General features: G+C 48.2%; 1 long non-coding RNA gene across 1 annotated transcript; it reads left to right on the top strand.

Moving 5' to 3' along the window:
* The first annotated feature begins 1048 nt into the window (after positions 1 to 1048).
* Positions 1049 to 9876, top strand: LOC143013558 (uncharacterized). The gene is made up of 3 exons (XR_012965148.1): positions 1049 to 1240; positions 8941 to 9056; positions 9382 to 9876. It is a non-coding gene; the product is annotated as an uncharacterized LOC143013558 (long non-coding RNA).
* Positions 9877 to 10712: the final 836 nt, after the last annotated feature.

Below are 10712 nucleotides of genomic sequence, written 5' to 3'. Positions count from 1 at the left end.
CTACCCACACACTCATTCCCCCACTTTCCCTCCTTCCAGTATTCTTCCTCTTTTTTCATGCCATCAGTGCTGACAGTGAAACAGCAGACAATCACTCACAAGTTTAGAAGCGACAGGCCTCTCTCCGTGTCCCTTAATGGTGACAGTTGACATTCCACAGATATCACAGACACAGGAAGCTTTGCTCAAAGGACACAGGAAACAGGAAGTAACCAAGGATGAGCTGTGCGCATCAGTTAAAGTAACTTAAGAGGTTCAGATCAGAGGGATGCAAAAATACAGATTTAATGATGAAAGTAAAAGAATAAAAGAGAGACAAGAGAATAAAAATAGGGAATTGAAGCCACTTGTCACTGTTTAAAAAGGCACTGAAATTGTTACATTGATTATATATCAGTAGTTCACCAGTAGTTTGCCAAGGAACAAACATTCAGATTCTGCCGCAGATCCAAAACAAATGTGTTTGACTTGTGTTTTATATTTGGAGCTGCTCTGGTTTGGCTTCGCTGGCTCCAGCTGGCATCAATTCTGCATCGTGTTTCCTCCAGCTCTTATTGGCTTCATGAGGGCAACTGCTCACCGTATATAAAACACGGTTCACAACAGTTGCACGGCTGGTAACGCTAAACATCTTGAGTCCCTGAAAGGATCCATATTGCATCACGTCACTTATCAGAATGTGCAACACTTCAAAGCAGCCAAAAGGGAGCAACTGATTCTGGTCGGCAACAAATTAACATCTCCCCAGGAATGTTGGTGGACTGATCTCTGGTGCCCTGAGACCATCTTCAGTTATGAGGTCAATGCTTTGCTCAAGGGTAATGGAAAAGTTACGTCTAATATGTAGCATGCATGTCCTTAAGTGAGAGGAAATCAAAGCATTCAGACAAAAAACATGCACATGTGGAGGACCAGGGCCAGAACTCAAACCCAGCACCGATAAGTAGGTGCAGTGGGTGAATCTCTGGCTTGGACCTCCACGTTCCGAATTCAATATGAAACCTAGAACTCTGCTATTTAGCTTAACCTTATTACCACCCTTTATGATTGTTATATTTTCCTCAACTTTTCCAGGGTGATGGACAGCGGACTGTCCACCCTCTCACCATGAGGGAGAGCTACATTGTTCAGGCATTCCTTCAGTCACGGACCCTGGATGTTGGTGAACGGAACATTGCGGCAAAAGATGGCTCCAATGAAGAATGCTTCATTGGAATGCTTGCTTTCCAAAACAAGTAATGTACGTTCTTTTTTTTTATTGCGTGATTCTGAAGTTACAGTTCATTTGAGGATTTGATTTTTACAATGAATCTTTATATTTTGTGCAGGGTTGTCACTTAAAATGCACTAGATTTAAAGTCCAGGTTGAGTATAAGGGGTTAAGTTCAGCTAAGCCCTGTATGTTGGGTAACTGTTGGTTGGGTTGGGTAGCTGACCAGTTGGCTGCCCCACTTAGCTGAGACACAAACTTTAGACGGACATAAACTGCGTATAACATAATCATTTTCATTGATCGATCGCTTAAGTATAAACAGTTTTGCGGCTTTTGTTTTAACCAGAAACTTAATGGAACTGGGAAACCTTGGTGTGGGGCCACATGACTAACCACCAGTCTGACTGTCTGTAGCTCCAGAGTATGAATGATAATGCTTTTGACCACTGTGGGAGGGAGAGGGAGAGGGAGAGACTCAGTTGGGTAGTGTGGATGGAGCAGGGTGAGGAATGGCTGCCTGCCAGCGCCCCGGCTCCAGCTGCTGAATGTAGGGTAGAGAGGTGTCCTTCCACAGCGCCACCTCACCCCAGCCCATACCGAGCATCCACTGTCCAAGTACCCTCTGCAGCGGCCAGGCCACTTCTCACGCATTCCGACTCGCTCACCTCAGCTGTTCCTCTGCGGCGTGTAGCTCTGTTTCTCTCCCAGTAGAAACAACTCAACGCCAGTCCAGGAGACAGAGAGAGATTGTGCCGATGGTATGTGCTGTATGCCACAAATCACTCACACATGCTCCCCTCTCTCCTCTCATGCATTTTAATTCTACTTGTTAACCTAATGAGATCCCACTGTACACACAACCTCTTGTTTAGTTGCTATCCGCATATCTCCGTCTCTTTGTCTCTCTCTCTCTCTGTTTCGCTGAGCTATACGTTGAATGGAGCCACAGAGTTTTATGGCTCATGTGTGTTGTGACAGTGTGAAAGGCACAGGAAGGAAAGGCCATGCTTCCTCTGATGCTCCTGCTGCTGTGGACCAGAGGAGATAAGAACACACACACACACACACACACACAACCATCACAAATCACAATCCAGATCCATGCTGCCTGTGCTAACACCCCCGCCCCGCCACCGCACCCCCCACCCTGCAGATCAACTTCCACATGGTTTGGCCCTACCCAACCCCACCTCCCCACCCACACACACACACACACACACACACACACACACACACACACACACACACACACACACACACACACGCACTCCCCACCTACCTCCATCTTGCATATTTTGGCTTCTTCTCATCCCGATAATTAACACTCCCCGGTTCAATTCAAAGTATTTGAATTGGCAGAGGCAGAGTGTCATTGGTTGTACTTTCTGTTCACATTAACGATGAAGAATTCATGATACAAAATAGAGTTGGTTGATGGGAACGATCCGCTCCTGTCCCTGAATGAAGGCCTGATGGGGGCCAGCATCATAATTCCAGCAGGTTGTCCAATCTCAAAATAAAGCGAGAGGCTGCTTTGCCACTTACAGTGACAGACGAGCAAGAGTGTGTGACCTTTTTATTGGCTTATTAATGTGTGTGTGCATGCAGCAAATGCACCACCTCTTGTAATAAGTAAATAACTTCTGGTATACAGTGTATGCAGGGCTTTCCTGGGTGAGACGGCCGTACAGAGAGGGTGTGTGCATGAGTGTGTGTATGTTTGTGCGTGCACGCGCTGACGTAAGCCCCTCTATCTGATGATGCCCTTCTAATCCCCACAGTGATGTGTCATGAATATGGAGTTTAAGACTCAAATCCCCGGGGATACACAGGCTATAGATAGCTGCTCCTTCTACACCACACACACACACACACACACACACACAGCCGGTAGCACTATCACTCTGGCAAGCACTGCGTACACAGTGACGCCGACCCTTGTGACGTTGAAGGGGCATCGCAGGGACAGAGCAGAAAGAGGTGATTAAGATGAGAGGAAGAGGAGTCAGAGGAATGTTGTAGGAATCCCCAAAAAATGAAGGATGAGTGTCAGAGCCGCCGGTTAGCGACTGAAGCTAAAGCTAAACGCAGCGGCTCGCAAACATGTGGAATCACTGCGATGCCTCTCCGTCATGTGACTGCAATTAAGTGGCAATGAAAGCGTTTATATCAGGCAGACATAAATACTCCACATTGTCTGGTGGCGTTAATGTTCTTGTGTGTGCGTGTGTGTAAGCTTGTGGCATGTTCTGGTATGTAAAGTGAGACAGACGTGAGGCCCTTAATACTTTATTGAAGGTGGTGATGGTGGAGGCGAAGTTCCTCCAGTCGGGCTATTGAACAAACAGCGATTGCGATTACATACACACAGGTATGTACCGTAGGTGATAAAAGACATAATTTAAGTATAATCACACTCTCCTTCCTCTAACACACACACACACACACACACACACACACACACACACACACATGCATCCCACCACGCCCCGTAAGCTTGCCAACCCATATGGCTGGGGGATAATAAACTGAACAGCCAGCAACACGTCTCCTCTGCTCCCCAGCCAGGCAAGCCAAAGGAATGCACATCCCTCCAGTTCACTCCCTCTCTTTATCTGTCTCTCTCTCTTTTTTGTGTGTGTGTCTGTGTGTGTGTGTGTGTGTGTGTGCGCCTCCCGTCTGTTTGTCATTCTCTGTCTTTTCCTGCTCCACTCTGAGGCATTGAGTGAAAGACCCTCTGTTATAGTGAAGAGGTATGTCTAAGTGTATGTTGGCATCCGCAGATGTGTGTGTGCGTTGGTGTGTGTGTGTGTGCGCTGGTGTGTGTGTGTTCTCATGTGCCAAAGAAACCAGTCTGACGAGCTTGTGAAGAGCTTGCCCTTGGGATGGAGGGTAGAGGGGAAGGGAAAAGAGGGGAAGTGGGATGGAAAAATGGAGGGAGTGTTAGGATGAAAAGAAAGGGAAAATAAACAGTCATGTGATGGAGAGAGGGAGAGAGGAGAGGTGGTCAGTGGAGCTTTTATAAACCTGTGTGTTGCATCTCCTCTCCAATGTGTCTCCCTCTCTGAAATACACACTGAGAATGTGACCAAACATATTTCTTACCCCCACCTCCATTGTTGTTTCTTCTTCTTCTCCTTCTCCTTCTTATTCTTTCATTCCTCCCTCGCTCGTCTCTTCCCGGGCCTCCCACCTCTCTGTCTCTTTGCGGTGCAGTGGGACAGCCAGCGAGGCCTGCGGCAGGAGCACTAAGCCAGGGCCTGGATTTGGAGCATGGCTGCTCTCGGTTGAGCAGGATCCAGGCCCCCCCGAGGGCTGAGGGGTTGGAGCGGAGAGGGTGGAGGGTAGAGGGGGGAGGAGGAAGGGAGGAGGAGAGGGAGGAGAGCAGCGGCAGCAAAGGCAGCGAGCAGTACAGTTCTGGATCACCTTCAAAGAGCTCCGCTCCCAATGGGGAGACGAGATTCCTCTGTGGAGAGGGAGAGAGAGGGGGGAGGGGGGGGGGGAGAGAAAGAAGGAAAGACATGGGAGACACGAGACAAGGGGAAAGTGTGAAGAGAGAAAGGAAAGAAGCAGTTTGGGTTCTAACTTCTTTCCCGGTGTTCCTCTCCTCCTCCCGCTCTCCTCCTCCCGCTCTCTCCCTCTCTCTCTCGCGCGCTCTTTCTCTCTCTCTCTCTCACTCTCTCTCTCTCCCTCTCTCTCCCTCTGTGGCGTGCATGCACTTGCCCTTCATACAGCAGGCAATACTGAGATGATCTATCTGTGTGCTAGAGCAGGGAGACATGGGAAATCTGGCCCGCACAAAGGCGTCGTTGTGCCTCCCTGGAGCTTCCTTTAGGGGCCGGTGTGTGCGTGTGTGTGTGTGTGTGTGTGCGTGCGTGCATGTTCCTGTTTGTGACAAGGATGAGTACGAGCTTACCTTCTCAGGCCCCCCACCCTCAGAGAGGTTCTCCTCCTCCTCCTCCTCCTCCTGGTGCAGGCACATACACGCTCTCTCAATCGCACCTCCAAAAACCCAAGGACATTGCGGTTCGCCGTCCCAGAGTTCCGCACTTTTGAATGTGGCGGACGACTTTCAAGCACCTCTAAGCCTCTTATACCACGCTCAAGACCGTCAGACAGTTCGGCCTCAGATTTGTTCCACCGGAGTGCGTCTGCTGTTTTTGTCAAATTTGGATCAATGGAGTATATTTTATAGTTTGTGCATGATTGTGTATATGTGTGCATGTACGCATGTGTATGTGTGCATCAGTGACAGACCTTCATCTTGAGTCTGGGTCAGCAGTTTGTTTAGCATCAATTAGAGGCTCTGTGTTCCTCAACGCAAGCGTGAAGGGAGAATTAACGTGCAGTGGCACATTCCCACCAGCGTATTATTACACACTGCACCTCAGCTGGAACAGTCCTACTGCATGTTTGTTCATGTGCATTTGTACGTGCATGTGTATTTGCATGAGCACGTGTGTGTGTGTGTGTGTGTGTGTGTGCTTTTGCATGTATAGGGACGTGATCCAAAATTTGAAACTGCTTTACTTTTCCATTTCTCTTTTTTCTCCCTCTGTCTTCTTCCGTCTTCTTCTCCTCTCTCTTTCAAGGACTTCGGTCTGACCACAGCCATTTCCCTAAGCCTCTCCTCTGCCTAGCAACACACAGCACATAGTTTCCATAGAACACACGTTTAATGCGACTGGAGATATACAGTGGAGATACAGAAGCAAAAGTCTCTTCTAAAGACAACTTGCTGTAAAGATTTCTCACTACTGCGCACATACAACACACGTGTTCTATGGCCTCAGCACAGAGTTTCCTCTTATAGGCACCCAGTGGAAACCTATATATGGAATAGAGGACACAGCAGTTGAAACAGGACTAATGTAATCTGTGGTGAAAACACACGCAAACGGCAGGAACAGGAAAAATCCCCCCTGTATCCCATAACAAAAATTGCCGTTGTATCGTTACGTTACTAACAACTACTGCTCCAATTATGTAATCAGCCTCAAACTCACCACGTCATTTAATAACCCTATTAATAATGTCTTTGAAAACCGACAACAAAGGCGCACATCATTAACAAACATTCAAAATTATTATGCTCAGAGTGATTAGAACACGTCTAACCCTCTTATTGGGATTATCGGCTTGAAACCGGGCGAGGAAATGTGCCACACACACTCACCGCGTATCCACCACCTCCCAGTTTGGCGTGATTTATGTTGCTATTTACTGTAACTGTACTCTCCCCCCTGCATAAATACGGCATATAGTTTCATCTCTTGTGTGTTCTTTGATGGGGGGGAGGGGATGGGCATGTCGGCGGGCCTTAGCCAGGAGAAAGGTCTCCTCCTTTGCCAAAGGTATGCCCTCCTCCCTTCCTCTCATGTGGAGCAAGGCTCTACTAGCTTGTAAACAGTGAGATAAGTGTGGTTTACCCATAGCTGGGGTGTAAGGTGCACCCAGCGCCGCCCTGACACGTCTGTGCCAAAGCACAACAGGGGTGTAATTACCTGAGACAGGGTCAGCACTTTATCCCGGGTAAAAATACCTGCCTACTTATAGAAGAGGGGAGCGTTGAGGGCAGCTCCATGCAAAGGGAAGCCTGTCTCCACACACACACACACACCTTGCTGCTCCCCTCCGTCGGGCAACATTGCAGTGATTTGGCCTTCACCTTTTGGAGCAATCGTATAACACGACTTAAAATGTGGGTCTGTCGCGCCGATGCTCAGACAGAACCTTTCCATCTGCTTTATCCACTTTACATAGTTGCAAAGGACTGACCTACAAAACGCTCTTACATGGGTCCAATGTTCCACTCTCTACCTCCGTACCCGCTGCCAGTACCTTTCCACGCTCTCTCTGTTCCCCCACGCCGCCCCTTTCACACCACATCTGTCTCTCTGCCCTCTGAGTCAAGGACAGCCAGGGCCAGGCAGACTAGTAGAGGACAACCCTGCACCAATCAGGAGAGGCGGAGGGCTTGTGTCAATTAAATGGTATGTGCTTATGCCGCAAATCGCACACACATGTTCTGGTCTCCCCTCCCACCCTGTGGCTGTTGCCTCCTCTTCTCCGCCACCTAATGCAGTGTAATCATCCTCATTACCTAATGAGACCCTACTGTACACACAAACTCTCCTTCTCTGCGTTTCACTCTCACAAACGCACACAAAGCTCAGCCACACGCCCGCACCAAACCATGCGCTCGGCGACGCCACACACACGTCTGAACCTCCGCGTGCACCACACTATCAACAATGTGGCTCTCACCGCCACAACGCTGCAAAGCCTTTTAATGCCACAGTAATGCCATTGTACTGTGTATTATCAACAGGACAGTGAGCTCTGAATTAGGCTGGCAGTTGGGGAGGGGAGAACCCCCTCATTAGCTTCCTTCAATGTATCTACTCCTCCTAATCTCTTAAAATAACATAATCTCTTTAAAAGTGCTGCTGCTTAAATCCAATCTGGCTAAAACCCGACACGTGATTGAGGTCAATCCCGTGTAAAACCCCAAACTGTGGGGTCCCGACCCATCCGCCCCCCAACGCACACTGTGCTGCATGCAGGTATCGTGTTAGTGCTGCCGGGCGCAGGCAGGCGGGGAGGATGAGTGTGTATCCGTTTCTTCTTCAGGCGTTCATCTCCTAGCAGTGCCCGGCCCGCCGCCTGAGTGTCACTCCTCACTCCGTATTCCCTCTTTCCCGTCCGCAGCCTCCAACCTATCTAACCCTGGTGCTAGCTTTTTTTTTTTTCTTTTCCTTTTTTTGATGTTTTTCCATGCTGTCTCTCGCCTCCAAACCACTTACAGATGTTGGCAGCGGGGAGCGTTGTGGCAACTCCAAAACGAGGAAATCTAAATAGAGATCAGGCTGTAAAATAAAAAAATAAAAGAACCGTAGACCCGGAGGACGAGAAAACGAGGGGAAAGAAAGAGGGCAAACGCGTGAACGAGCGAGGGACAGAAGCAGAGAGCGAGGGAGCGTTAGGGAAGAAGTGTTAAAGAGGCAGAAAAGTAAAATTTCACGATTTGTATTGAATTTTGACAGACGCATTGTCACAAAATTTCAAACAGTTGACAAAGGTAGAAGTAAATAAATATATAAACACACTGAAAAATGATTATATCCTTAAAAAGTGAGTAGAGAATCTGCCAAAGACGTCGTCTGCCAACTACTGCAGCTTTACAGTAGCTGATAATAGAGCCTCTTAAAATTCTATAAGGTTCAAAACCACAACTTCATATCCTGCCTCCCCGTTACGGCTCACCCGGGCAGGTTTTACCATTAAAAGCAGCGTAGGGACACAGGAATGATTCCCCCCTTCTCTCTCCTCGGCCTATTGGAATGATCCGAGGTCTGGCAGGGAGAAAGGTGGGCCCGGCCTTGGCTCCAACATCAACTTTACCTCCCTCCACCTGTTTGACAGGAAATAGCCGCGTCCTCGTGCGGATCTTAGAGGGAACGTGTTCAAATGCCACATCCTGTCCCGTGCAGGGGGTCAGAGTTCACTGCGGCTAATGCGTTTGATGTCCAGACGTGTCTAAGGGAGAGAAATGGAAGGTGGCACGTCTGCAGTCTGCGCTACGCCACTCCCCTGCGCTGTGATTGTAAAGATGACTGACCCGTCTCTCCTCTCCCTCCTCCTCCTCCTCCTTCTTCTTCCTTCCTCCCCCCACCCTGCACTTTATTTATTAATGGATCCATTCAATTATTTACCTCACATCTTAGGGTGACAACGGGCCAGAGCGCCGCGCTGAGTGGAGATGATACAGTGCAACATCCAGCAGGGAATCAGACGGCACACATGCAAGGCAACCCAAGTACTCAGCAGAGCTAACAGACTGGTAGGATGTATATATACTGTATATATATATGTATGTATCTGAAGCGTCCGTATAGATATTTCCTCCTTAGGTTAGATTCACCCAAGCATCACGTTTGACTTAATTTCTATAGTATTTGTTATGTAATGTATGTGAAAGGCTGCAGTATGAAAGTGCCTTTCACGTGTCCCAATGAAATATAGGTTGTATACCTTTAAAAGTGTGTGTGTGTTTGTGGGGGGGGACACTATAGCGTCCTGTTTGCAGTAGAGGTTGACGGTTCAAACATATCATTGACCGCTCGGTGTCTGCTCTTATCTTCTTCCCCCTGGCCTCATCCCCGCAGCAGCCAGACATGGATCAATCCCACCCGGAATTGGGTTTCACATCCCGGAAGCGGAGATGTACACATGGGTCACTTTCATTGATTCACTGCGGCCATGGCCATAGGTATCCATCATACAGACCATTGAGTGGTTGTGACCATGAAGGTACAAATTCATCACAAAGAGGAGCTGCGGTGGACGAGGTCAGCGGGAAGCGGCGGCTGTTTTGTCGTCTGCTGCCGCGGCGAAACGAAGCCGCTCCAGATGTTGTTGTTCACATTGACGTCATCACAACACAACGTGAACACACAGCCATGGAAAATGTTTTTGTCGCAAGCGTGATGCTGTCAGCCGAGTTTGGGCGAGAGTTGGAAATGTGCATCGTTGCTAGGATGCTTTTGTCAAAATACAGCAAATTTCAGGGCAGGAAGTGTGTGTGTGTGTGTGTGTGTGTGTGTGTGTGTGTGTGTCCATATAAGGCAAAGCAGCTGGATTACTAATGAGTAAATGGCGGAAGGAAATAAATTTATCCACACCCATTTGTTTGTTCCAGTCTGTGCCATATTACTCAAAGGAATGGCATTATTTGTGTTTAATTATTGGAAAGTGTGCATGTGTGTGTGTATGTGTGGGAGAGAGAGAGAGAGAGAGGGTGTAACAAGCAGAAGATAAATAACAGATGCAGCGATGCTGTCTTGATCCAGCATCCAGACAGGGCCGGGCTCGGCGGAGGATTGAAGGGGAGAAGATGAAGGAAGGGTGAGAGCGAGATGAGCGAGAGACGAGGAGAAGATGGTGCTGAAGATTGATGGCCATTGACTCGCGTCCAGTGCGCTGAAAAACTGTGAGATTCCAACACACCGCGCACGCACACACAAACACACACACAAGCTCACTCACACATGCGCACACGCTCATGAAATATGGAGAGCACTTGGAAAACACAGCGTAGAGCAAACAGTTTAAACACGTAGGATGTAAATGTAAAATACAAATAGACAAAACCTGAGTGCAGCTGTAATGTACACACACTCTTGCTCACACACACAGAGGGGGCAAACATCTTAGTAACTGGTTAATGCTCTGTAGTGTGTTTGCCCCTTGGGAAAGCCTGCTTTAATTCCCCAGGAAATCATTGTGATTTAGAGTAGCAGGGAAGTCACTTCCAATGAAAGTCAATGGACTGCTGGAGTGGCTGAACAGAATCTGTGTGTGTGTATGTGTATAAGTGTGTGTGTGTGCGTGCATATGCAATATACCTAAATGGATTTTTTTTTATCTGAATGTAATTATATCAGCAAAGTAACGCAGGAGGAGTTCATACTGTACAGAAGCCTATGCTGATTAAAAG

This window comes from Genypterus blacodes, unplaced genomic scaffold, assembly GCF_046128005.1.
Source record: "Genypterus blacodes isolate CSIRO-AG114 ecotype Tasmania unplaced genomic scaffold, CSIRO-AGI_Gbla_v1 ptg000156l_1, whole genome shotgun sequence".
Taxonomy (NCBI): Eukaryota; Metazoa; Chordata; class Actinopteri; order Ophidiiformes; family Ophidiidae; genus Genypterus; species Genypterus blacodes.
This window is presented reverse-complemented; position numbering and strand designations above follow the sequence as displayed.